The sequence below is a fragment of the Hyla sarda genome, chromosome 2, assembly GCF_029499605.1.
Source record: "Hyla sarda isolate aHylSar1 chromosome 2, aHylSar1.hap1, whole genome shotgun sequence".
In the NCBI taxonomy this organism is placed as follows: domain Eukaryota; kingdom Metazoa; phylum Chordata; class Amphibia; order Anura; family Hylidae; genus Hyla; species Hyla sarda.
The window spans coordinates 48028453-48056428 of record NC_079190.1 but is presented as its reverse complement, the minus strand read 5'-3'; the positions used below and the strand labels follow the sequence as shown (position 1 = coordinate 48056428).

Below are 27976 nucleotides of genomic sequence, written 5' to 3'. Positions count from 1 at the left end.
TGGACACAGGTTAGGCAGGGGGGGGGTGCAGTGGCGGCAGGTTAGGGGGGGCAGCAGCGCTGGTTGGACTCAGGACAGGCAGGGGGAGAGAGGCAGACGGCGGGTTAGGGGGGAGGACAGCGGCGGTGGTTGGGCTCAGCACCCCAGGACAGGCAGAGGGAGAGAAGCGGGCGGCGGCGGGTTAGGGGGGCAGCGGCGGTGGTGGTTGGACTCAGGACCCCAGGACAGGCAGAGGGAGAGAAGTGGGTGGTGGCGGTCTCTGGCCCCACAAAAGCCGCTGCAGTTCATTGATTTTAAGCGCCCGCATTATCTGCAAGGTAATTACCGATAACTTCCAAAATCGTGAATATCGGCCGATAATATCAGCCAAACCGATAATCAGTCGATCCCTACGCCACAGACTGTCCAGTTACATCAAAGTTGGATCAGCCTGTAGTGTGGTTTTCCACTTTGTGTGACTCCATATCCAGACCTCCATGGGTTGATAAATTTGATTTCCATTGATAATTTTTGTGTGATTTTGTTGTCAGCACATTCAACTATGTAAAGACGAAAGTATTTCATACGATTAGTTCATTGATTCAGATCTAGGATGTGTTATCTTAGTGTTCCCTTTATGTATTTGAGCAGTGTACCTGCACATATAGCGGTAAGCGGCACGTTACAAGCAGACAGCCGTGCTGTACCAAGGACTCCAGTCCCGCTTCTTCGCGGCTCTAGGGGCGCACCGCCTCTCCTTATTCTTCCCTGACTGCGCAGTTTGCTCTCTCCAGGGATAACAACTCTTACCTGACTCAAAGACAGGCACAGGACGCCGCCATGTTTACTTCCCTCCCCGGTGCTCCAGTCCACAGCCCAGTGGCACATGCATACTCACACTTCCTGCTCCGCGCTAATACCTTTCAGGTGGCTGTCAGCTGACTTCCCGTTTGTGACGAAGCCACCGAAATTATCGGCAGGAAATTCCCTTGGCCGAAGGGAATTTTCGGCGGCCGAAATTTCGGTGCATTCCTGTTTCATAGATTTTATAAAGTTTTTTTTTCTTCAAAAAATACATACAAATATTTTTATCTATACAGGGTAGACAGTCCACAAAGATATTCCGAGCACTTATAGTAACACTATCTATTAACTTAACTACTATAATCAGCATTACGCTACAGAAAAAGAAAATAACACAAAAGAAAACAGTTGTACGCATTACTCTAAATCTAGATTACAATCTTGTACCCACTCCTTGGTCAAAATCTCTCAACATACAGTTGGTATATACGGTATTCTAAGCTTTATCTATATCTGTGCGTAGGCCAAAGATAGTTTAGCAGAACATCTAGTTTCATAGTATCTTCTCCAGTTTACACATTTATAGAAGGGTATCGTTTGGGCCGTTCCGATAGCAACAATCTCCTCCAATCGGAATGTATGGTTAATAGAACTTAATATTTCTGAAATAGATGGAACCTCCTCTGATCTCCAGTTTTTCGTTAGTTATTTTTGCTATAGTAAGGAGTTTGCATAGCAGACTTCTTTGTGCACCAGAGACCACCAGCAAATCGATGTTTCGTTAGTATATTGTAAGAGATTCTTACCTCCCTTCCATATATACTCGCTCATAATTTTACGGGCCATGGCAAAGAAGGAGAGAGGTACATTGATTGGCAGAGAACGAAATAGATATAATAATTTTGGTAGTAAATTAATCTTGAACGCAGCTATTCTGCCAAGAAACCTCAATTCCTCCATATCTCCCCAACTATTTCTGAATTTGATCTAAGAGTGTAATATAGTTTTCTTTGTATAGACCCTTTAAGGGGTACTTCGCTGCTCAGCGTTTGGAACAAACTGTTCCGAACGCTGGAGCCGGCGCCGGGGTCTTGTGACGTCCCACCCCTTCATGCCATCACGACTATAATGCCTCCTCCCATAGACTTGCATTGAGGGGGCAGGGCTATGACATCACGAGCTCCCGGCTCCAGCGTTTGGAACAGTTTGTTCCAAACGCTGAGCAGTGGAGTACCCCTTTAAGTGTTTGGGTAAGTGAAATCCTCAAATAAGTTATATGGTTGTCTCGCCAGTCCAAATCATATTTTTGACACCTATAGAACAATGTTTCCCTGGGGAGATTTAATGCCATAGCCTGTGATTTCCTTTTATTCAGATTGTAATATGAGGGAGCCAAAATTATCTGAGGCCCAATACTGTTTCCATAGATTGAGCAGGGTTTGCTAAAGACAAAATAAAATATCGTCTGCATGAAGTGAAATCGTGTGTTCCTCATCCCCTACCTTGATCCCTTCTATTTGTTTAGCTTCTCTTACTGCCTGTGCCAAGGGTTCCAGTGACAAGATAAATATCAAGGGTGACAAAGGACACCATTTTTAATCACAAAAGGGTCAGACATCGTCCCATTTACCATAACTTGTGCTATTGGAGATGAAAATAAAGCGGCGATGGCGGCAGACAAAATTTGTCCCTCGAATCCCATCCTTTATAATGCAGAGAAGGCATACGACCAGCAAAGCCGGTCGAACGCCTTCTCTGCATCTAATGCGGCCAAATTTTTCCCTGCTCTACACAGTATAATAGGATAAGGATTCTTCGCACGTTATCAGAGTCCTGACGACCCTTTATAAATCCTGTTTGGTCGCCCGAAACCAACACTGGAAGAATCGATTCTAGGACTTTAGCATATAACTTTAAAGCATTATTCAGCAGGGAAATGGGTCGGAAATTTTCAGGTATGTCCAGTTCTTTATTGGGTTTGGGCATGATCATAATTAGTGATTTCTGGTTTTCCTCTGCAAAGAGACCAGAGCTAGCTGCCTGCCGGAAAAATTTAGTTAAATAGGGAGTTAATAAGGAAAAATGTTTATAATATTCGCTCGTAATGCCATCAATCCATTGTGACTTCCCAGATGGCATTGTGTTTAGGACTTTAGATACCTCAGCTTGGGAAATGGGGGCGTTCAGATATTCCAGTTGTTCTCTAGATAAGCCGGGTAGTAAAACTGATGAAAGAAATTGATTTATATGATTTATATGTACCTCAGATGGCTGTGCTGTTGGGGAGTCTTGATTTAAATTGTATAATGTGGCATAAAAATCCCTAAAGTGAGTGGCAATGTCTTGCGGGGCTTTTAGCTTTCCATTCCCATCTATAGGTTTCCATGGGGGATTTTAGCTTTATGTTGTTGTATTTTAAGCTTATTTGCCAATTTTTTACCTGCTTTGTCGCTACTGTTATAATATTTAGCTCTGTTTTTAGTCAAAGCCTTTTCATAGAAGAGGTGATTAGAGTGAGTGAGGTGATTAGAGTGAGTGAGGTGATTAGAGTGAGTGAGGTGATTAGAGTGAGTGAGGTGATTAGAGTGAGTGAGGTGATTAGAGTGAGTGAGGTGATTAGAGTGCCCTTTACCACTGGTTTGTGGGCATTCCGAGTCGTTTATAGTAAAGTACCTCTCTAGTTCTATCTGTATAGGTTGAGATTGTGGGGGGTTGATTAAAAAAGCGTTCCCTCTCCAGATATATGACTGTCTGCCATATGGACAGAGAGATGGACGCATGGTCCGACCAGGTTATCTGTTCAATTGTTGATGCAGCCACCATTTGTAACATTTCTCTGTCCATCCCTAATATGAATAATTTATATGTGTGTACATTGATTTTATGTCAGTATGATATATGCATGCAGTGTCCTCATATGGCAGTATATAATATATGTGTGTACATTGATTTTATATGTCAGTATGATATATGCATGCAGTGTCCTCATATGGCAGTATATAATATATGTGTGTACATCGATTTTATATGTCAGTATGATATATGCATGCAGTGTCCTCATATGGCAGTATATAATATGTGTGTACATTGATTTTATATGTCAGTATGATATATGCATGCAGTGTCCTCATATGGCAGTATATAATATGTGTGTACATTGATTTTATGTCAGTATGATATATGCATGCAGTGTCTTCATATGGCAGTATATAATATATGTGCGTACATTGATTTTATATGTCAGTATGATATATGCATGCAGTGTCCTCATATGGCAGTATATAATATATGTGCGTACATTGATTTTATATGTCAGTATGATATATGCATGCAGTGTCCTCATATGGCAGTATATAATATATGTGTGTACATTGATTTTATATGTCAGTATGATATATGCATGCAGTGTCCTCATATGGCAGTATATAATATATGTGTGTACATTGATTTTATGTCAGTATGATATATGCATGCAGTGTCCTCATATGGCAGTATATAATATATGTGCGTACATTGATTTTATATGTCAGTATGATATATGCATGCAGTGTCCTCATATGGCAGTATATAATATGTGTGCGTACATTGATTTTATATGTCAGTATGATATATGCATGCAGTGTCCTCATATGGCAGTATATAATATATGTGTGTACATTGATTTTATATGTCAGTATGATATATGCATGCAGTGTCCTCATATGGCAGTATATAATATATGTGTGTGTACATTGATTTTATATGTCAGTATGATATATGCATGCAGTGTCCTCATATGGCAGTATATAATATATGTGTGTACATTGATTTTATATGTCAGTATGATATATGCATGCAGTGTCCTCATATGGCAGTATATAATATATGTGTGTACATTGATTTTATATGTCAGTATGATATATGCATGCAGTGTCCTCATATGGCAGTATATAATATGTGTGCGTACATTGATTTTATATGTCAGTATGATATATGCATGCAGTGTCCTCATATGGCAGTATATAATATATGTGTGTACATTGATTTTATATGTCAGTATGATATATGCATGCAGTGTCCTCATATGGCAGTATATAATATATGTGTGTGTACATTGATTTTATATGTCAGTATGATATATGCATGCAGTGTCCTCATATGGCAGTATATAATATATGTGTGTACATTGATTTTATATGTCAGTATGATATATGCATGCAGTGTCCTCATATGGCAGTATATAATATATGTGTGTACATTGATTTTATATGTCAGTATGATATATGCATGCAGTGTCCTCATATGGCAGTATATAATATGTGTGTACATTGATTTTATATGTCAGTATGATATATGCATGCAGTGTCCTCATATGGCAGTATATAATATATGTGCGTACATTGATTTTATATGTCAGTATGATATATGCATGCAGTGTCCTCATATGGCAGTATATAATATATGTGTGTACATTGATTTTATATGTCAGTATGATATATGCATGCAGTGTCCTCATATGGCAGTATATAATATATGTGCGTACATTGTCGACACATTTCAGTATATTCATGAGCAAACGCAGGATTTTTAAAAGTTCTGTAGGTTTACAAATTACACAGGGGCAGCGTTCACAATAGTCTTTACACTGTCCAGGGGTAATCCATGGGGCATAACAGAATTTTTAGGAAAAATTTATTGCAGAAATCCAAGGCCCTCAAATCTGTGCTATGGATTTGGATTTTCAGATTTGAGGTGGAAAAAAATGCCCGATGCCTGAACAGTGCGGATTACCATTGAAATATATGGGATGTGGCTTTTGTGTGAAAATAGCTTTACTGAACATACCCCCTTAGGGTCTATTCACACTTCGGAATTTCCGCTTGTGGAATTCCGCATCAAATTAAAGCCCATAGACTTCTATGGGATTCCGCACTCCCATTCACACTTCTGAATTTCCGCTTGCGGAAATTCAGAAGTGTGAATGGGAGTGCGGAATCCCATAGAAGTCTATGGGCTTTAATTTGAGGCGGAATTCCACAAGCGGAAATTCTGAAGTGCGAATGGGAGTGCGGAATCCCATAGAAGTCTATGGACTTTAATTTGAGGCGGAATTCGGCAAGAAGAAATTCTGCCGTGTGAATAGACCCTTAGACTACACTGTGACTGGCATCTATATTTATATACTGATCATAAACAATACTTGTTTGGGAACTGACAGACAGGGGCCACAGTTTGTTAAAGGGAATCTATCACCAGTTTTGGCTAAATGTATCTGCTGGTGTCGCTGAATAGAGGACGCTATAGTGTAATGGGTGTTACCTTTTTAGTATCTTCATGTGCTGCATTTTTATTCAATATGTATGCCCTTTGGGGGGGGGGGGTGACAATATCTCTAGGAGCACCACTATGGCCGCCAACCCCTCCCATCTTTTCCTATAGCCACACTTCATCTAGAAGAACAAGATGCCCCTCAGCTGTGGCGTCGCGTGCGAAATCTTGTTGCCTCTGTGTTCCTGTCATGTTACTGCGTATACAGTAAAGTTAGATTATAGTGCAGCACTGTGCACATTAATCATTTTTCTACATTACTTTTATGTTCAAGTCAGCCTGTAAATTGCTGTGGTCTGTGCTCCCGGATGCTCATAACTGTGCAACAAAAACCAAAGCGTCCTGCTCTGTCTCCATAGCACTTTACAGGTAAATTTTTTTAATTCAGCTATGACTGCCGAACACTGAAGCTGGTCTTACTCTACAGACACATGTTGGCTGAACCCGCCTCTGACCCTCTTATGTGAATGGGGCCGCGCAGATGTCAGGGATCAGTTGAAGGATCAGATTTGTTGGGTTTTAACATGCTTTGTTATAAATATATTGTATGTGTGTACAGTGTCCTAGTAGGTTAGTATATAATGTGTTGTGAGACAGTGTGGTGGCCAGGGATAGCTATATTTCCCCAAGCTACCTGCCGTATATAGGTTTCAGGAAGAGCACATCTCATTCAGGGAAAGCTGGGTGAGATAGGAGGAATCCAGGAATAGTTGAATACCTAGCAGACCATGGCTGCTGAGGATTTTGGTAAAGTCTGTTTTCAGGCCTGACTTTTTATGGAATGAAAGGCAGTTTGGTAGTGGGGCTTTTCATTCCCTTTCTGGCTATTTAAGGTTTTCAGTTTGGCCAAAATCAACACTGGTGTCACTGGGCTTTAGGCTGTGAGGAACCTGAACCTCTGATGGGAGTTGAAGTCCTGAAGTTTGCAATGTAAGAGTCTGATCGCAAGGTTTCTGAATACCAGGACCACCTTCAACTGGGTCCCACATTTCTGTTAAGGACTCTGGGTCTGTTCTTAAGATCATAGGGGTCCAATCAGAAGGAACCCCTGTGATCAGACACCTTTTAGATAGAAGTGCTATAAGGCCGGGTTCACACACATCCGGCATAGGTGAACTCAGCCTAAATCTTGATGCAACTTATGCTGCAACTGATGACCATGTGCATCAGTTGTGTAGCATCAGGCATCCACCGGCTTGTCTGGTGCTGTTTGGCGAGTCCAACCATCTGGCGTCAAAATAGAGAGACTGGATGATTGTGAACTGTCCCATCTAAATAAATGGAATCAGTTCTTCCTCTGGTGCACGCCGTAGGAAAACTATGCCGGACACCTGACATATGTGAACCCAGCCATAGGCCCCTTTCACACTGCCGTTGTGACCCGGCATGCAGCGGACGTCAAGAAAGGAGGGGAGAATAGCGGGAGAAAAAATAGTGCTTGCAATGACGGGATCCCATTATAGTCAATGGGAACCAGGTCCCATTGTTGCCGTTGTGCCCCGTCCTGATAATGGATGTTAAAGGCAAAAAAAGAGCCTGACGGCCGTTTACGGTAGGGGCACGGTGTCGGTGTGAAAGTCAGTTTAAAGAAAACTCCCAGAAACCATGATACAATATATTAGCTAGTATTTCCATATGTAAGTGTGAATGAGACCTGGTTCATGCACTGTTGTTTTAGGGTGCGTTCACACTGCCGTTTGTCTCCATTTTTGTTTTTTTTTATCCCCGTTTCGGTTCCGTTCCTGCAGCAGATTAATTTTTTTTTTTTATTCATGTCAATGGGATTTTTGTTAGAATCCGTTTACATCAGTTTGTACACGTCTGCACTCATTTCAGTTTTTTTTGACGGCAGAAAAAACGGCACAAGCAGTATTTTTTCTTCTGTCGAAAAAACGGATACAATAAATTTAACATTGAAGTCTATGGAAAATGGATGAGCCTTTAACCCCTTAAGGACCAAGGAAGTACTGGTACGTCCTAAGTCCTCTCCCTTAATATAAAGTAGGGGCCACGCCGTAGCGGGTCGGGCCCGGCACCTAGCAATGGCCGGGACCCATGGCTAATAGCGCACGGCACTGATCGCAGTGCCGTGCGCTATTAACCCTTTAGAAGCAGTGTTCAAAGTTGAACGCCACGTCTAAAATGAAAGTAAACTGCTGCCGGTTGAGCTGTTCGGGATTGCGGCAGGGAAATCGCGGCATCCCAAACAGCTGTAGGACAGCAGGAGGGTGCTTACCTGCCTCCTCACTGTCAGATCGCCAAACGACTACTCAGTGCCTGAGTCAAGCGGCAGAATCATTGATGGTTTCCTATGAGAAACCATTGATCAATGTAAAAGATCAGTGTGTGCAATGCTATAGCTCCTTATGGGAGCTATAACATTGCAACAAAAGACAAGTGAATAAAGATCATTTAACCCCTTCCCTAATAAGTTTGAATCACCCCCCTTTTCCCATAAAAAAAAAAGTGTAAATAAAAATAAACATAGGTCATATCGCCGTGTGCAAAAATGTCTGAATTATAAAAATATACAGTTAATTAAACCACACGGCCAATGGCGTACGCACAAAAAAAATTCCAAATTGAAAAATAGTGTATTTTTGGTCACTTTTTCTATCGTGAAAAAATTTATAAAAAGCGATCAAAAATTCTGATCAATAGATAAATGGTACCGATAAAAACTTCAGATCACGGCGCAAAAAAAAATGCCCCTTACTCGGAAAAATTAAAATTATAGGGGTCAGAAGATGACAATTTTAAAACGTATAAATTTTCCTGCACAAAATCAAACCTATATAAGTAGGGTATCGTTTTAGTCGTATGGACCTACAGAATAAAGATAAGGTGTCATTTTTACCGAAAAATGTACGACGTAAAAACGGAAGCCCCCAAAAGTTACAAAATGGCGTTTTTTTTCTTACATTTTGTCGCACAACAATATTTTTTTTTTCGTTTTGCCATAGATTTTTGAGTAAAATGACTGATTACAGGTGCAAAATTGAAAGTTATGATTTTTAAAAGGTGAGGAGGATAAAACGAAAGTGGAAAAATGCTCGGTCCTTAAAGGAGTAGTCCAGTGGTGAACCCAGTGGTGAACAACTTATCCCCTATCCTAAGGATAGGGGATAAGTTTGAGATCGCGGGGGTCCGACCGCTGGGGCCCCCTGCGATCTCCTGTACGGAGCCCCGACAGCCCGCGGGAAGGGGGCGTGTCGACCTCCGCACGAAGCGGCGGCCAACACGCCCCGTCAATTCAACTCTATGGCAGAGCCGAAGCGCTGCCTTCGGCAATCTCCGGCTCTGCCATAGAGATGTATTGAGGGGGAGTGTCGGCCGCCGCTTCGTGCGGAGGTAGACACCCGCTATCTGGCCGGAGAGCCTGGCCCCCGTACAGAGAGATCGCAGGGGGCCCCAGCGGTCGGACCCCCCGCAATCTCAAACTTATCCCCTATCCTTAGGATAGGGGATAAGTTGTTCACCACTGGACTACCCCTTTAAACGGTTAATGTCACCATTTGCATCCATTTTTTTAATCAGTTTTTTGATCCGTTTTTACTTCTGAGCATGCTCAGAACAAACAAAAATCACCCATAGGAGGGGTTGGGGGGTGGGGCAAAAAAGTTTTTTTGGGGAAAAAAAAAAAAAGAGTAAAAATTTTTTTTTATAAATATTTAATGTATGTGTTTGTTGCAAAACTACAACTCCAAGCATGCCCGGACAGCCTTTGGCTGTCCGGGCTTGCTGGGAGTTGTAGTTTTGCAACAGCTGGAGGCACCCTGGTTGGGAAACACTGTTCTGAGTATTGTGACTCCTGTTCTGTGTGTGGTCGGTCCCTTGGTATTTCAGAATAACACATTTCCTGTTGTCACCAACGTCCCTCTACCCCTGTGTCATAGACTTTACTGTCAGAGCTCAGAAGGAAGCGTCGCTCTAAGTCTGGGATCACACGTAGTAGTTTTGGTCAGAAGTGGTTAAATACTGACCATAATACTGGGTGTGAACTCAGCCTTAGGCTAAGCTCATACAGTGTGCTTCATGGGCCAAAAATAAGCAAAACAAGCCTCGGATTTTCAAGCGTTTGTTGCATTTTGGTTTTATTTTTATGCATGTTTTTACTTTACAGAGCACTTTTTTTTTTTATTTTTTTTTTTTGTGCTCTGAAGCAGTTATTTTCAAAAATATGGCAAAACCTGTTGAGAAAAACTAATGTTTTTAAGGTCTAAAATTGTTCCAAATAAGGACCGAGCTCTTTTATATTTATGGCTGGTATAATAATGGCGGAAAAATTCAAGCACGTGTGTCCTGTCGGGTGTTTTTCCATTGAGTTCAATGCAGTTTAGTGGAGGACAACCTGATCTAATATGGACGTTTTATGCCCCAAAATAAAGTACAGAAACTATAGACTACAGCAGTGTTTCCCAACCAGGGTGCCTCCAGCTGTTGCAAAACTACAACTCCCAGCATGCCTGGACAGCCTTTGGCTGTCCAGGCATGCTAGGAGTCGTAGTTTTGCAACAGCTGGAGGCACCCTGGTTGGGAAACACTGGACTACAAATTTGGGATACTTTGTGAATAAGTATTTTATGGGGCTCTCAGGTGTGATGGTAAACATGATCTCTTGGGCGATTGTCCATCAAACCAGTCACACCGGTATGTTATGGGGCGAAAGAGCGTCAGAAAGACATGTGGAGACTAAGGGACCAGTCATACAGGGGAATTTTTTCTGCTGGATTCTGCTCGGAAATTCAGGTGCAGCAGCCTCCCATTGTTTTCAATGGTATTCTACTGCACTGTGCAGGCGGAATATGTTCATTCTTTCAGAGCAGTGTTTTGCAACCAGGGGGCCTCCAGTAGTTTCTAAACTACAACTCCAGTCAAAGGCTGTCCGGGCGTGCTTGGAGCTGTGGTTTTGCAACAGCTGGAGGCACCGTGGTTGCAGAACACAGTTTCACAGGAATCTGCTTAGACATGCATTGCTGTCAATGGAGATGGCGGATGTCTGAGCGGTCTTAGTGCCGAGTCGGTGCCTGCCCTGCACAAAACTTTTCCAGGCGGATGTTCTGCTGTTTGAATAGGCCCTTCATGCTCCACTAGGAATTCTGGGAAGAAAGGATATGCAAAGCAAACTTTCCCTTAAGGCGGTACTCCGGAATACCAAAACGTATCCTCTATCCGACCGCTTGGCTCCTCTGCAATCTCCTGTACGGGGCCCTGGCTCTCTTTCTAAAGGACATGTGCCGACCGCTGCACGAAGCAGCAGCCGACATTCCCCTTCAATGCAGCTCTATGGAAGAGGAAAAGGAAATCACGGGTGCCCAGCGGTCGGACCCCCCGCGATCTGACACATCAAATATACCCCATCAAATTAAATACAGGTATGACCTAGTACACTGGTTGCCCAAAAGATACAACTGGCAATACAAAACATTCACAAGAAACAAACTAATGTGGACCACCAGGCTTACCACCATTGGTCAAGGAGTACTGAAAAGGTCTAGTGTACACAACAAATTAGTAAAGAAATCACCCGGTGGGAAAAAAAAACAATTAGGACCTATATTGTGAAAATAGAGTCCAAAATCTAATGAAAAAGCAAAATGTCCCAACATGTTTCTCACCTAAAGGTACCGGGATCCTCAGTGAACAACTGGGAAAGAGACGTATAATGTATTTCACTAATGCATATTGCACCATACAGTACAGTGGTCAGTCAAATGCACATTACAAGGGGACGAGTCAATAGTTCACAATAAAGATGCAAATGGGATAGATTTTTACCATAGACCCATCAAATAGATTTTTAAAAAAAATAATAGGTCATAACAAAACGATTTACCTGCTCTCAGTGGACCCACTCACTGTTTCCCACATACCTGATGCAGGCCTAGGAAGTACCCATTTACTTTCTTTCCCTTTTAAAGTCAGTGGCCCTGATTTAATATTGCAAACATGTCTTGTGGGATTGTGCTCCAGATTCTGCACCAGAATTTGTGCCGGAAAACCAGACTAACTCCCCGTTTTACAGAGAGGACGCGAAAAAGGGGCGTGGCCGCAGTGAAAAAGGGGTGTGCCCCCCCCCCCCCCCCCCCCAACATTTTCACAAAAAACTTTACATATTTACTAAGGTTTCCACAGAAAATGTGGTGGATGTGAGCAGAAGAAAACCCTACAGATCAGAGCATGTGTAAAAAAAAATAATAATAAAAAAAAAAGCAAAGTGTAGGGAAACCTTAGTAAATACAGTGGAAATAAAAGCCACAAAGAAGCCTACACTCCACTCTTAGTAAATCAAGGCCAGTGTTTCACTTCAACTAGGACTCTTAGAACATGACTGGGAATGTATGCTTTATAACTATAATCTGGCTCTTCAATGATCGGGAAACTACACCTGTACTGTCAGGACATGCTGGGGGTTGTGAATGGAGACCTCTTCTTCAGTATGGTAGCCATATATAATATATTCGGGACAGGCATGCACAAAATTGAAAATGGGATGTCCTGCGGGGGAGATTTATCAAAACCTGTCCAGAGGAAAAGTTGCCGAGTTGCCCATAGCAACCAATCAGATCGCTTCTTCGAAGCGATCTGATTGGTTGTTATGGGCAACTCGGCAACTTTTCCTCTGGACAGGTTTTGATAAATCTCCCCCCGTGGGTTTCCACATACTGTATAACTTCTGTGTACTTCCTCTGTACCCCCCATAGAGGTTTTTGACATGGCTCGATGTGCGCGGATGTAATTTTTCTGTTTCCATGTACAGTGGTCCCTCAGCATACGATGGTAATCCGTTCCAAATGAACCATCGTTTGTTGAAACCATCGTATGTTGGGGGATCCGTGCAAAGGAAAGTATAGGAGGTAATACTCGCCTGTCCCCGCCGCTCCGGACCCGTCACCTCTAGTCACCGCTGCCCTGGATGTCGTCCTCCATCGCTGTCACCGTGTCCCCGTCGCTCCGGAACGTCTCTGCTTCCCGGGATCCTCGCTCTCCATCGCCGCCATCACGTCGCTGCTACGCACGCCCCTCCTATTGGATGACGGGACGGCGTGCGCGACGACGTGATGACGTTGAAGGAGAGCGCTGGCGTAGCAGGGGACCCCGAAGAGGACATGCCGGAGCCCCGAGGACATGTAAGTGATCATCGGGGCACACTGCACACCGTAAACGGCTATCCGGTAGCAGCTGAAGCAGTCTGCGCTGCCGGATAGCCGTTTATGCGATGGCCCCGATATACAAAAGCATCGTATGTTGATGCTGCCTTCAACGTGCGATGGCCTCTGAGAGACCATCGTGTGCTGAAATGATCGTATGTCGGGGCCATCGTAGGTCGGGGGGGGGTCACTGTATCTATCTGGAAAATCTGTACCTACACAGAACCTGATCCGGCAATCTGTAAGAACGGAGACTGGCGCAGTACACGGTACAGGAGTTGTAACATTAGAAGTCATAGTTCCAACAAGTGAGAACATCTCCGCCTCCCTCAGTGTAATGCTGCCCTTGTTACTCTGAGAAATCCAGTGATGAGTCCAATCCTGGTAAGATTAGCACTAAAGGATTAGGATTTATCCAGCTGTCAGGCCTCAAGCTGTGCTGCATTGTTCAGTAGGTTACACAGTGACCGGTATATAGATGTTTGTGTCATATACGGACATGGCCACGGTCAACAACCTGGTATGTGTTCAGTAGGTTACACAGTGACCGGTATATAGACGTTTGTGTCATATACGGACATGGCCGCCGTCAACAACTTAGTATGTGTTCAGTAGGTTACACAGTGACCGGTATATAGACGTTTGTGTCATATACGGACATGGCCGCGGTCGACAACTTGGTATGTGTTGAATAGGTTACACAGTGACCGGTATATAGACGTTTGTGTCATATACGGACATGGCCACGGTCAACAACTTAGTATGTGTTCAATAGGTTACACAATGACCGGTATATAGACGTTTGTGTCATATACGGACATGGCCGCCGTCAACAACTTAGTATGTGTTCAATAGGTTACACAGTGACCGGTATATAGACGTTTGTGTCATATACGGACATGGCCCCCGTCAACAACTTAGTATGTGTTCAATAGGTTACACAGTGACCGGTATATAGACGTTTGTGTCATATACGGACATGGCCGCGGTCAACAACTTGGTATGTGTTCAGTAGGTTACACAGTGACCGGTATATAGACGTTTGTGTCATATACGGACATGGCCGCGGTCGACAACTTGGTATGTGTTGAATAGGTTACACAGTGACCGGTATATAGACGTTTGTGTCATATACGGACATGGCCGCGGTCAACAACTTACTATGTGTTCAATAGGTTACACAGTGACCGGTATATAGACGTTTGTGTCATATACGGACATGGCCACGGTCAACAACTTGGTATGTGTTCAGTAGGTTACACAGTGACCGGTATATAGATGTTTGTGTCATATACGGACATGGCCGTGGTCAACAACTTACTATGTGTTCAATAGGTTACACAGTGACCGGTATATAGACGTTTGTGTCATATACGGACATGGCCACGGTCAACAACTTGGTATGTGTTCAGTAGGTTACACAGTGACCGGTATATAGACGTTTGTGTCATATACGGACATGGCCACGGTCAACAACTTGGTATGTGTTCAGTAGGTTACACAGTGACCGGTATATAGACGTTTGTGTCATATACGGACATGGCCGCGGTCAACAACCTGGTATGTGTTGAATAGGTTACACAGTGACCGGTATATAGACGTTTGTGTCATATACGGACTTGGCCGCCGTTAACAAATTTGTGTGTATTTTACATTAAACACATTTTAGACATCTATTCATAAAATATATTTGGCCCATCATCTACTACACGTGGATTAGATTTGCCATCAATGTCAGAAGAATAACGCAACTGCAACGCTAAGCTTCCCATCAGAACAATGGACACTACAGTGCAACCTAACACGCAACCATTTTAAAGGGGTATTCCAGGATCTTTTTTATTTTTTATTTGACTATGCTACAGGGGCTGTAAAGTTAGTGTAGTTCATAATACAGTGTCTGTACCTGTGTGTGACGGTTTTCTCACAATTTGTATGCGATTTTCACCCCAATATTTATTTTTAGCAGCATACAAAATGACTGTTGTCTCGGATTTTTCCCAGCTTGCAATGCGGCCGAGACCTGACTCACTAGTCAATGGGTGGAGGGATCGCTTGGTGGGAGAGAGATCAATCTGCAACTAATGCAACAGCTGTAGGCACCCTGATTGAAAACCACAGGTCTTTTGAATGGATGCAGCTCGTTTATGTTTCAATGGGTGGGGTGGCTGATGTGTGGGAGGGAGGAAAATGGAATTATGGGATTTGTAGGCAAAAAAGAAAAGTCAAACAGGAAATACAAGTTCACAAAAAGCTAGCCACAGTATTACGGTAATCTCAGAACATAGCCATTTACCCCCAAGATAAGTGTAGATCCTTCCTAAGCATGTCCATTACTGTCTACCAGGTACGTACTAAAATCACCTTATGGTGGAGAACCCCTTTAAGTCAGCGCTGCTGGTGTCTTTCGTGTGACGGATCAGTTACAGCCATGAATTGAGTTTTTGTGCTCCTTATATGACAGTACAGAAAATCAGAATTCACATCTTATGTTACCTTATTATTGGTTGGGTCAGCCATGAAGGATTTGATACTTTGTCAGCGTTTTCCAAACAGTGTGTCTCCAGCTGTTGCAAAACTACAACTCCCAGCATGCCCGGACAGCCGCTGGCTGTCCGGGCATGCTGGGAGTTGTAGTTTTGCAACAGCTGGAGACACACTGTTTGGAAAACACTGCTTTATGTGCAGTTTTCTAATGATAGTGTGAATTCGGGTAGAAAAACAGACATGGTGCACATCTACAATCTTGTATAATGATCTGATTGCTTCTCAGCATAATATCAAAAACTAACAGGTTGTTAGTATACATTTTGATCAAAAAGTACAAGCCCACTTGCCACGTGAAGGCCACCTATTTAGAGTGGGTCCCTAACGTCCCTAGCATAAAATGGTGCAGCACCGAGCGGCGACCACCACCGCCGCGACACCAATGCCCACAGGGGGGAATGACCCACCGGCAGAGCGGCCCCACTGCCACTCAAACCAGTCTATGGGCCGCACCCCCCCCCGCAGCCACGGCAGTAACGGACACCGCACAGCACCACACCAGTGTGAACAGGGTGTAATGGCTCGCTTACCATGCTCTCCCAGTCAGACTGGGAGGCTGCTAGGAAAGAAATGACCCATGTGTAGCTATCTACTACTTATATAGGGTTGGGCTGAGGGGGTGGGGAAGAGTGCAGACAACATGTTCAAACAAAAAAAAAGAGGGGATAGAAATCACAGTGTGAATTCGGGTAGAAAAACAGACATGGTGCACATCTACAATCTTGTATAATGATCTGATTGCTTCTCAGCATAATATCAAAAACTAACAGGTTGTTAGTATACATTTTGATCAAAAAGTACAAGCCCACTCGCCACGTCAAGGCCACCTATTTAGAGTGGGTCCCTAATGTCCCTAGCATAAAATGGCGCAGCACCGAGCGGCGACCACCACCGAATTCACACTAGAATTCTATCCCCTCCTTTTTCTTTGTTTTAACATGTGCTGCACTCTTCCCCACCCCCTCAGCCCAACCCTATATAAGCAGTAGTTAGCTGCACATGGGCCATTTCTTTCCTAGCTGCCTCCCAGTCTGACTGGGAGAGTATGGTAAGTGAGCTATTACATCCCTGTTCACACTGGTGTGGTGCTGTGCGGTGTCCGTTGCTGCCGTGGCGCCGTGTCTGCGGGGGGGGGGGTGCGGCTCATAGACTGGTTTGAGTGGCATTGGGGCTGCTCTGCCAGTGGGTCGTTTCCCCCCCTGTGGGCATTGGCGTTGCGGCGGTGGTGGTCGCCGCCCGGTGCTGCGCCATTTTATGCTAGGGACGTTAGGGACCCACTCTGGATAGGTGGCCTTGACGTGGCGAGTGGGCTTGTACTTTTTGATCAAAATGTATACTAACAACCTGTTAGTTTTTGATATTATGCTGAGAAGCAATCAGATCATTATGCAAGATTGTAGATGTGCACCATGACAGCTCTTCTACCCGAATTCTTTCTAATGATAGTATTTGAGGGGAATTTCTTGCGCGCACATATATATATATATATATATATATATATATATATATATATATATATATATATAATATATCTCACTTTATAAATAGGGCACCAAAAGATCCGTAGAAGATTATATGTCCTGCATAAAGGAATGTCCAAGGTGATCTCTTTTGAGAAGAGGGCCACACCTATGGACTGACATTAGTCATTAGGCCTAGTGCTGCATAGTTTTGCTACGCAAAGTAAGCAGAACTGGTTTCAGGAACGTGCGCCTTAGATACCTAATCCCCTTGTACGTTTCTGATTTGTGAATAGGCACAGTGTATACCACAAGCAGAGGACCGCGATCCGTCACTTTGTGTCAGTCTGGCTGCTGTGTAATATGAGGGTGTTAAAGGGATACCTGTTAAAAAAGAACTCCAGATGTCGTTTCCCCCCCCCCCCCAATATCATGCAAACTTATCATCACTATTCCTACAGTGCCATCTGTTTCTTCCAGCACAACTGCATCCATACAGTTTATTACTGTAACTGGTCATGTGATCACCAACCTGACCCTCACTGTGCGACAGAGGAAGTGGTCAGTCAGTCTTGGGTCAGCCGACTTCCTGTGAGCTACAGGATGACATCATCGCCTCATCAGATCTCTCCTGGCTGTTCACAGACCCCTCCCCTTCCAGATCTGTATGCTGCTGCTATCTCTATGGTATCAGGATATATAGTAGTTATACACTTTCCCTCCAGCTCTATTTGTATACTGCTGCTATCTGTATGGTATCAGGATATATAGTAGTTATATACCTCCTCTACAGCTCTATCTGTATACTGCTGCTGCTATCTCTATGGGATAAGGATATACTGTATAGTAGTTCTATACCTTCCCTCCAGCTCTATTTGTATACTGCTGCTATCTCTATGGTATCAGGATATATAGTAGTTATACACTTTCCCTCCAGCTCTATCTGTATACTGCTGCTATCTCGATGGGATCAGGATATATAGTAGTTCTATATCTCCTCTACAGCTCTATCTGTATACTGCTGCTGCTATCTCTATTAGATCAGGATATACAGTAGTTTTACACTTCCTAAAATCATGACAAAATTATGCTATTTAACTGTGATTGCACGAATCACAATAAATACAAGTAATTAAAACCGCCATTTTCCAAATACACAGCAAAAGTGCTGTAAAAACACTACAAAAATGCAGTAAAAGTGCAACATTTTATGTAGCCCGAATGCTTGACCTTTTCATAAAGCACCTAAACTCTTGATTATAGGTCAATCAATTTCATTAAATAAGCACATCAAAACTGTACATGATGTAAACTGACCCCAACCCACTTGAAATCTCTTGAAAACTCCACGTCCTCTCTCTGCACAGCCAGAGGCATTATGGGAAATGGATCATTTCCATGGAGGAAATACAAAATAGCTGAAAATCATGGCTGCCACATCAGCTAAAACAGGTAAGCACAAGGCATACACAGCAGGTGTCAGCAGAGAGCACTGTGGTCAGACAGAAAGGAAATTCAAAAAGAACTTTCTTTGGAGCATACAGCAGCTTATAAGTACTGGAAGGATTAAGATTTTTTAATAGAAGTAATTTACAAATCTGTTTAACTTTCTGGCACCAGTTGATTTAAAAAAAATAATAATAATTTTTTACCCCTTTAAAGGGGTACACCGCCCCTGGCATCTTATCCCCTATCCAAAGGTGTGTGTAATGACGGGCGATACAGGGGACGGAGCAGCGTGACGTCATGGCTCCTCCCCTCATGACATCACGGCCCGTCCCCTTAATGCAAGTCTATGGCAGGGGGGCGTGATGACCGACACGCCACCTTCCCATAGGCTTGTATTGACGGGGGCGTGCCGTGATGTCAAGAGGGGCGGAGCCGTGACGTAACGATGCTCTGGCTCCTGTATTGCCCGTCATTACGTGCAGAGCGATCTCGTTCTGCGCAGTAATGATAGCGGGGTGCTGCAGCAGCGATCCCCGGGGTCCCCAGAAGCGGGACTCCGGGGATCTGACATCTTATCCCCTATCCTTTGGATAGGGGATAAGATGTCTAGGGGCGGAGTACCCCTTTAAGTCCTGTGGCTTTGCAGGGAGAGGTGGAAGTCTCATCACTACAGGTCATCCCATCACAGCCATCCAACCGTGTCTGCAGTGTCGGTATTACAATACACGGCCTGTTAGTTGTATTTAATGGAAGCAATGTGTCCGTGTGGCGCTTATCGCTGAGCGTCGTGTTACTATGTCTCGGATGTACGCTTAGAAGTGTGCACCTGCCTGTGTAGATTATTGTGTCTGTTTACACCGGTGTTAAGTGTTCCACTTCCAGCTTGTCAATTGTTTCGGAAGTACGCTATTGTATCATGGCGGCATCTATTCAAGGCACTACAGCCCTCTGGTGTGTGTGTGTGGGGGGGGGGCACAAGTGGGGATCCCCCTCCATGATACCCATTGAAAAACATAAGCGGCTCTCAGTAATGACAGGATACGAGGTGCGGTGAAAGTGAGGGGATATCCTGTATAATCCACATTACATCACAGTAACGTTGGAAGACCGGCCGCATCTGTATACTATGCTCTATGCCAGTAGTCTCCAAACGGTGGAACTGCAGCTGTTGCAAAACTACAACTCCCAGCATGCCCGGACAGCCAACGGCTGTCCGGGCATGCTGGGAGTAGTAGTTTTGCAACAGCTGGAGGCACCCCTAGTTGGGAAACACTGACCTATACTATACACTACTATATAGTCCAACATGCTGGGAGTTGTAGTTTTGCAACAGCTGCAGGTCCACCGTTTGGAGTCCACTGCTCTATGCTTTTTATTACATGTACCGTACATAGCAGAATTTATATTCGTGTCTAAGGCCCCTTTCACACTACAGGTATCATCCTACTTTTTTACTGCCGTTATTCTACAATAACGGATGGGAAAAAAAAAAACTGATGATAACTGATGACCATCATCCGTTATTTTTAATGTTTTTTTTTCTTTAAAAAAACGATGTTGTGCATCCATTATCATCCGTTATTACCAGTTATATCTGTTTTTTTTTTTTTTTTTTTATTAAGTTTTTTAACCCTTTTTTTGTAAAGCTGATCTGAGCATGCAAGAAAAAGGATATTCAAATACCTGACAATAACTGATGATAAAGGATATTATTATATTTTTTTTTTGTACATCCAGTTCCCATAGACTTCAATATTAAATTTTAACGTCCGTTTTTTCACCTTTTTTTGTTTGCTGGACCAAAAATGAGTGCATGCACCGTCTTCTGTGCCGGCAAAAATAACTTGCATCAGTTATGTCCATTTTTACTAATGTCAAAGGATGTTCAAAAAAATCCCATTGACATGAATGGGATTTTTTTCACAGCCGTTTTCAGGACTTTTTGCCGGGACTATTAACAGAGTTTTATACAGGATGATACCTGTAGTGTGAAAGGGGCCTAAAACAGTAGCAGAAAGTCAAACATTGACCCTTAGGCCGTTGGCTGTCCGGGCAACCTGGGAGTTGTAGTTTTGCAACAGCTGCAGGTGCACCGTTTGGAGACCACTGCTCTATGCTTTTTAATACATGTACTGTGCATAGCAGAATTATATTCTTGTCTAAAACAGTAGCAGAAAGAGTCAACTATCGACCCTTGGGAAATGGTCCCTTGTCATATTATGGGACAGGGGTGTTGGCGCCCACATTTCTGGTTTGGCCTGGGTTCTAAGAGCCAGACGTTTGGGTGGGACGGCACAGGACATGTTTGGTGACAGAGGGTCTTTGTAGGGGTTGTTTGATGGGAAGCCAGGGGAGGGGTGTGAAATGCAGACTTATAGAAAGACCCCCGGGATGTGCCGAGTGTGTGGTGTGAACTATAAAAGACCATAAATCCACACGTTTTATTTACGACTTTCTACGGGCAGCTGCGACTGCATCTCTATTGACCGTAATTGACTAAGATACACGCAATCCCAAGAGTAGGGAAGCGTTCCCACAGACCGAAGTCTTCTATTGGCAAGGCTATCCGGAACGGTTTAGGGCCACTCTTTAGGGGGAGATTTATCAAAACCGGTCTAGAGGAAAAGTAGTTGAGTTGCCCATAGCAACCAATCAGCTTGCTTCTTTCATTTTTGAAAAAGCCTTTTCAGAAATGAAAGAAGCGATCTGATTGGTTGCTATGGGCAACTCAACTGCTTTTCCTCTAGACCGGTTTTGATAAATCTCCCTCTCCCGTCTGAGAATATATTCATTTTGGGAATGTGGCCCAGATAGTTAGGGAGGATAGAACGGAGATTAAACCTGGGAAATATGTCCTGGCACATGCTGATAAGTGAGGCTTGGGGTGACAAGGTCTACAAGATGTGCCAGATATTTCATTGTGCTTACGGCCACCGGAGTTGTTTAGAAAGCTGAATGTGCCCGACTTGTTTTACGCGGTTTGTTACTCCCTTAGGGTACATTCACACCACGTTTTTGCAATACAGTTCCCGTATCAGGTTTTTGATGAAGAACTGATTCCTCAAAACCTGACTAAACTGTATCAAAACGTGTGTACAAATTTTAACCCGTGTTGCCACTCCGAGCAGGCACATGTAAAGCCAGCATATAGGAGGTCCTTCAGGGGTACTCCGGCGCTTAGACATCTTATCCCCTATGCCGCTGGGGACCTCCGTGATCTTGCACGCCGCACCCCGTTAAAATCAGTCCCCAGAGCGTGTTCGCTCTGGGTCTGATTACTGTCGATCACGGGGCCGGAGCATTGTGACGTCAAGGCTCCGCCCCATGTGATGTCACGCACTGCCCCCCTCAATGCAAGCCTATGGAAGGGGACGTGACAGCTGATTTTAACGGGGTGTGAAGTGCAAGATCACAGGGGGTCCCCAGCGGCGGTACCCACACAATCAGACATCTTATCCCCTATCCTTTGGATAGGGGATAAGATGTTCAAGCGCCGGAGTACCCCTTTTAAAGGGATACTCTGCCCCTAGACATCTTATCCCCTATCCAAAGGATAGGGGATAAGATGTCTGATTTTGTGGGTACCGCCGCTGGGGACCCCCTGTGATCTCTGCTGCGGAACCCCAGGTGCCCCAGGAACCCCCCCAGGAACCCCAGGACTTGCATTGAGGGGGCGTGGCCGTTACATCACGAGCCTCCGCCCCGCATCCCCAGTCATCCGGCACGGAGTGAGGTTTGCTCCATGCACCAGATGTCTGGCGATGTCTCAGCTGAGATTGTGGGTGTCCCCAGCGGCAGGACCCCTGTGATCAAACATCTTATCCCCTATCCTATGGATAGGGGATAAGATGTCTAGGGGCAGAGTACCCCTTTAATGCATATCATGCAGTTACACAGACGCATATCAGTGTCATTGGGTACGGCTCTAGATCTTGTAGGCTGCAGAATTCCCAAAAACAGGATATACGGTAAAACAAGAGCACACTCTAAAATGTGGAAAACGTTAGGGTACTGTACTCCCTTCTATTCTACCTGTGTTACCTATATGATTAGTATTATTCGGCCCACCTGTTTACCTGTATGTAAATATGGGATATATAATAAAACTAGAGATGAGTGAAGTTACAGTGATTTGATTCGTCACGAACCTCTCGGCTCGGCAGTTGCTGACTTCATCCTGCATAAATTAGTTCAGCTTTCAGGTACTCCGGTGGTCTGGAGACTCTCTCCTAGGACTGTATCCACCTTTTCCAGCCACCGGAACACCTGAAAGCTGAACTCATTTATGCAGGATGAAGTCAGCAACTGCCAAGCCGAGAAGTTCGTGACGAATCGAATCACTGTAACTTCGCTCATCTCTAAATATAACCTTCACTTTTAGATCTGGTGCACACAGGCGTATTATGTGAGGCATAGACTTCAGTAGGTCCCTACTTTATCTCCGTACACCTCTGATTTCATGCTTTCTTTCTCCATACGTCTCGCTTTATCATGCACTGTATTATAGTGTAATTCTCCCCCAGAAGCAATTCTTGTGCATTGCAGAAGCATCCTAGGGAGCACCATATGGCGGCACACTGCTGTGTGCATGAGGCCGTAAGCTGAATTTTGTTTTAGCTCTGTACTTTATGTGAAACTTTTACATATATTAGGATAAAGCAGGAGGTTACAGTCAAATCATTCCTGCTCTTCCATCAGCAGAACAGGGGCGGTATTTATAGCGCCATATATACATTCAATATATGTGCTATGCGTGGCTCCTTTATTAGAGAGCTGTATCTTACATGGCTGCACTAGTCTCTATGCTTTTTACCTGATTGGGGGGGGCGGCACATGGTGTGACTGTTATTACCAGGGTCCCTCATCCATCACCTGCAGCCTAGAGACATGTATGCGGCGGCTCTATTAGGTGAGGTACTGAAGCGACACATGATGTGGAGGGACATGTGGCAGCGCGTGGAGTCACACAGAGCCCTGAAAGAAAAACGATGTGGAAGCTCCCAAATGTGCGAGGGTACATAGTAATATTGTAGTGGAGACTGCTGCTCTGTGTGTTGGTTCTACTTGTCTTGTATTAAATAGGAATTATGTAATATATACACGTGTGTGTGTGTGTGCGTGTATATATGTTTTTCTTTTTTATTAACCATGTAGGTATGTTCTGTAATGAAAGCAGATAGGTGGTAGGAAATACAATGCACCTCCTGCCTCCACATAAAAATAAATGCAATTTTTTCCTAAGGCCGTATGCTCAAAATCGTATATCAAGTCTGATGATGGATGTAATGTAGGGTAATAATATCCTATGGTACTCCAAAGGGATATTCTCCATTAGTAAATTGGATCCATGTATATTAATCAGGGGAGAAACCTCCATACAGGCACTTAGTGACCACTCCAGCTGTTACAAAACTACAACTTCCAGCATGCCCGGACAGACACTCTTTATACAGAGAGCTCTGGGCATCTCATAAGACGATCCCACGTCAGGACACTTAACAAGAAGATCCCACGCCAGGACACTTAACAAGAAGATCCCACGCCTGGATTCTTAACAAGACGATCCCACGCCTGGACACTTAACAAGAAGATCCCACGCCAGGACACTTAACAAGACGATCCCACGCCTGGTTTCTTAACAAGAAGATCCCACGCCTGGACACTTAACAAGAAGATCCCACGCCAGGACACTTAACAAGAAGATCCCACGCCAGGACACTTAACAAGAAGATCCCACGCCAGGACACTTAACAAGAAGATCCCACGCCAGGACACTTAACAAGAAGATCCCACGCCAGGACACTTAACAAGAAGATCCCACGCCAGGACACTTAACAAGAAGATCCCACGCCAGGACACTTAACAAGAAGATCCCACGCCTGGACACTTAACAAGAAGATCCCACGCCTGGACACTTAACAAGAAGATCCCACGCCAGGACACTTAACAAGAAGATCCCACGCCAGGACACTTAACAAGAAGATCCCACGCCTGGACACTTTACAAGAAGATCCCACGCCTGGACACTTAACAAGAAGATCCCACGCCTGGACACTTAACAAGAAGATCCCACGCCTGGACAATTAACAAGAAGATCCTACGCCTGGACACTTTACAAGAAGATCCCACGCCAGGACACTTAACAAGAAGATCCCACGCCTGGACACTTTACAAGAAGATCCCACGCCTGGACACTTAACAAGAAGATCCCACGCCTGGACACTTTACAAGAAGATCCCACGCCTGGACACTTAACAAGAAGATCCCACGCCTGGACACTTAACAAGAAGATCCCACGCCTGGACAATTAACAAGAAGATCCTACGCCTGGACACTTTACAAGAAGATCTCACGCCAGGACACTTAACAAGAAGATCCCACGCCTGGACACTTTACAAGAAAATCCCACGCCAGGACACTTTACAAGAAGATCCCACGCCTGGACACTTTACAAGAAGATCCCACGCCAGGACACTTTACAAGAAAATCCCACGCCTGGACACTTTACAAGAAGATCCCGCCCTGGGCACTTTACAAGAAGATCCCGCCCTGGGCACTTGCAGCTGCCAGGAGCTTCAACAATGCCTACCTACCTACCTACACCAGTTATGGTTGTACTTCACTCACCGATCTCTGTATGGTCCTCAAAACTGCTGATAGGTTTACATGCTGTGGAGATGTAAAATTCCACACCACAGGTTAATTTCCATACTTTCTCATAATGTAGATCAGAGTTTTTTAAGCTATCAACTATTGCATGGATTTTCCACCCACAAATCAGCTGTAGAAATCTACAGTGTATCTGCCCAATGTGAACATAGCCTTAGTTATGGTTAAGTATAATCTGGGAATTTTCTGTTAGATTAGCAGAACTGTGCTGACGGGGCCCTTTAAAGTGTACCTGTCGTTAACAAAAACTTTTTATATAATGTACATAATACCATTATATGTATATTTGTAATATACATTGGTTAAAAAAAAAGGTGTAGAATTTCGTTCCTACAGCTATTGCCCGTTTGTCTCTGTGAGGGTTCCAAATACAGGTAGTGTGGGCAGGAAAAGCGGGGCTCTGTGCGCTGGGGACAAGCAGGGCTCTGTACACTGAAGACAAGAAGGGCTCTGTGCACTGAGGACAAGCGGGGCTCTGTGCACTGAGGACAAGCGGGGCTCTGTGCACTGAGGACAAGCGGGGCTCTGTGCACTGAGGACAAGCGGGGCTCTGTGCACTGAGGACAAGCGGGGCCTGCACAGAGCCCTGTATTTGATCTCCTCACAGGGACATACAGGCAATAGCTGCAGGGACAACATTTTTAACCCAACAATATACAATTTTTTTAACCATTGTATATTACATATAGACATATAATGGTATTATCTACAATATATAAAAAGTTTTTCAATAGCTGTATGGTGCGAGCATTCAGATCACCTCCTGTGTCCTACAGCGCCCGGACTGGTGCAGACTATACCACGGTAGATATGTACAACAAAGAGAAATGTCCAGCGCTGCTCCCGTTAAAAGAATAAGGTTTATTCCGAATACAATAAGGTACAAGACGGTAAGGTAGACACAGGTGACGCGTTTCGGCTCGTTCCGACGCGTCACCTGTGTCTACCTTTACAGTCTTGTACCTTGGTGTATTCGGAATAAACCTCTTTCTTTTAACGGGAGCAGCGCTGGACATTTCTCTTTGTTGTACATAAAAAATTTTGAATTACGACAGGTACACTTTAAGGAATTCTCATATATTCTGTGATTTTGACCACCATGTGACGATAAAGGCTTCCAGAGTATGGTCACAGAAGTTGTGGGTTGGCAGATCAGATGCTTCTGGTGGTGACCTTTACGGGGCCAGTACAGACTCCAGAAGACCTCCAAGACAGACTTTCTGCGTCTTCCTTTTAAGACTGGGTCGTAGTACAAGCTTCTGTACGTTGTTCCTTCCTTGTGTAAAGATCTATTGTTTTTCTCTCTAGGTTCTACTGTAATAGAGACAGAAGTGGAAATAAAAATCACTCTCACTAGTAATAGAGAACATCCTTGATAATTCATTGGAGAATCATTACGACTCTCGTAGGAATAGTCTTCTAAAGGCAAAATAGTTTTTCGCTGTTGCCTAGGAACTGATGCAGCCGTCGGCAGGATTCTCTGCTGGATCTCCTTACATGCCGGCCTGTAGATGGGATAGTAGTGTGTATGGATGATGGGGCGACACCAGCATCCACCTACCAAGTGCCAGAATATGGAAAAACAGATCAAAATCACACTTATTATTTATTTATTTATATAGATTGATAAGAAGACCTATAGGGGAGACCAGTGAATAGATTGTATTGTCCTTTTTAAAGGGGTGTCCGCTTCTAAGACCTGTGGCTAGGTTGAGAATCGGGATATCCTGATCCCTGTCCTGCTTGGAGAGGTGACCACCATATCCAGATGGGATGAATAGTGTGGTAGCCAGGTAGTTGTGGCCACTCTGGACCGGCATCAGATACCTATCAAAGGACTAAAAAGGTAGCACTCCTATAACTATAGACATCCAACTGATCATCTAAGGCAGGGGTCTCAAACTGTGGCCCTCCAGATGTTGCAAAACTTCAACGCCCAGCATGCCCAGACAACCAACTGATCATCTAAGGCAGGGGTCTCAAACTGTGGCCCTCCAGATGTTGCAAAACTTCAACTCCCAGCATGCCCGGACAGCCGTTGGCTGTCCGGGCATGCTGGGAGTTGAAGTTTTGCAACGTCTGGAGGGCCACAGTTTGAGACCCCTGCCTTAGATGATCAGTTGGATGTCTATAGTTACAGGAGTGCTACCTTTTTAGTCCTTTGATATGTTGAAGTTGAAGTTTTGCAACATCTGGAGGGCCACAGTTTGAGACCCCCTAGTAAGACACAGCAGTCCCAGTGCTGGAAGGCAGGATAGGCGTGGCAGCGGCAGGGCTTGGCGAACCCCAAGCCACTCCTATCCGACTGTGCCTGACTTTTGGATAAAAGGTTTTTATTAGTAAGAAAAGAAGAACAAACAGCAATAAATGTATGGCTGCAGTCACCATAATCATCTGGAGCACCATTATAGTGGTCTGGGGGGGGGGTCCAAATATGATGACAGTTGTGCTTTAATGATTAAACAAAAGTCCTGTAGTTATAAAAAATTAATGATCACCTTTTCACCCCACTCTAGTCCCCCTTTCTTTACTGCTCCATTTCACAAAGCTTCCAAACCATAAGCCATCAGGGCAGCTGTAGGACTGTAGAATACCCTACTGTTAGGGGGA

General features: G+C 44.2%; 1 protein-coding gene across 5 annotated transcripts in view; it reads left to right on the top strand.

Moving 5' to 3' along the window:
- The window catches only part of ZDHHC20 (zinc finger DHHC-type palmitoyltransferase 20), an 82339-nt gene that overhangs the window by 16890 nt on the left and 37473 nt on the right, over positions 1 to 27976 (top strand). Inside the window, exon 1 of one of the 5 annotated variants that reach the window (XM_056561744.1) lies at positions 20766 to 20784. The exons of 2 other annotated variants lie outside the window; for them this stretch is intronic. The gene's annotated coding sequence lies outside the window, so the exon portion shown is untranslated. Of the gene's footprint in view, positions 1 to 20765; positions 20785 to 27568; positions 27706 to 27976 lie in introns of those variants that run through there. 2 more of the 5 variants (XM_056561741.1, XM_056561742.1) reach the window with 2 other exon arrangements.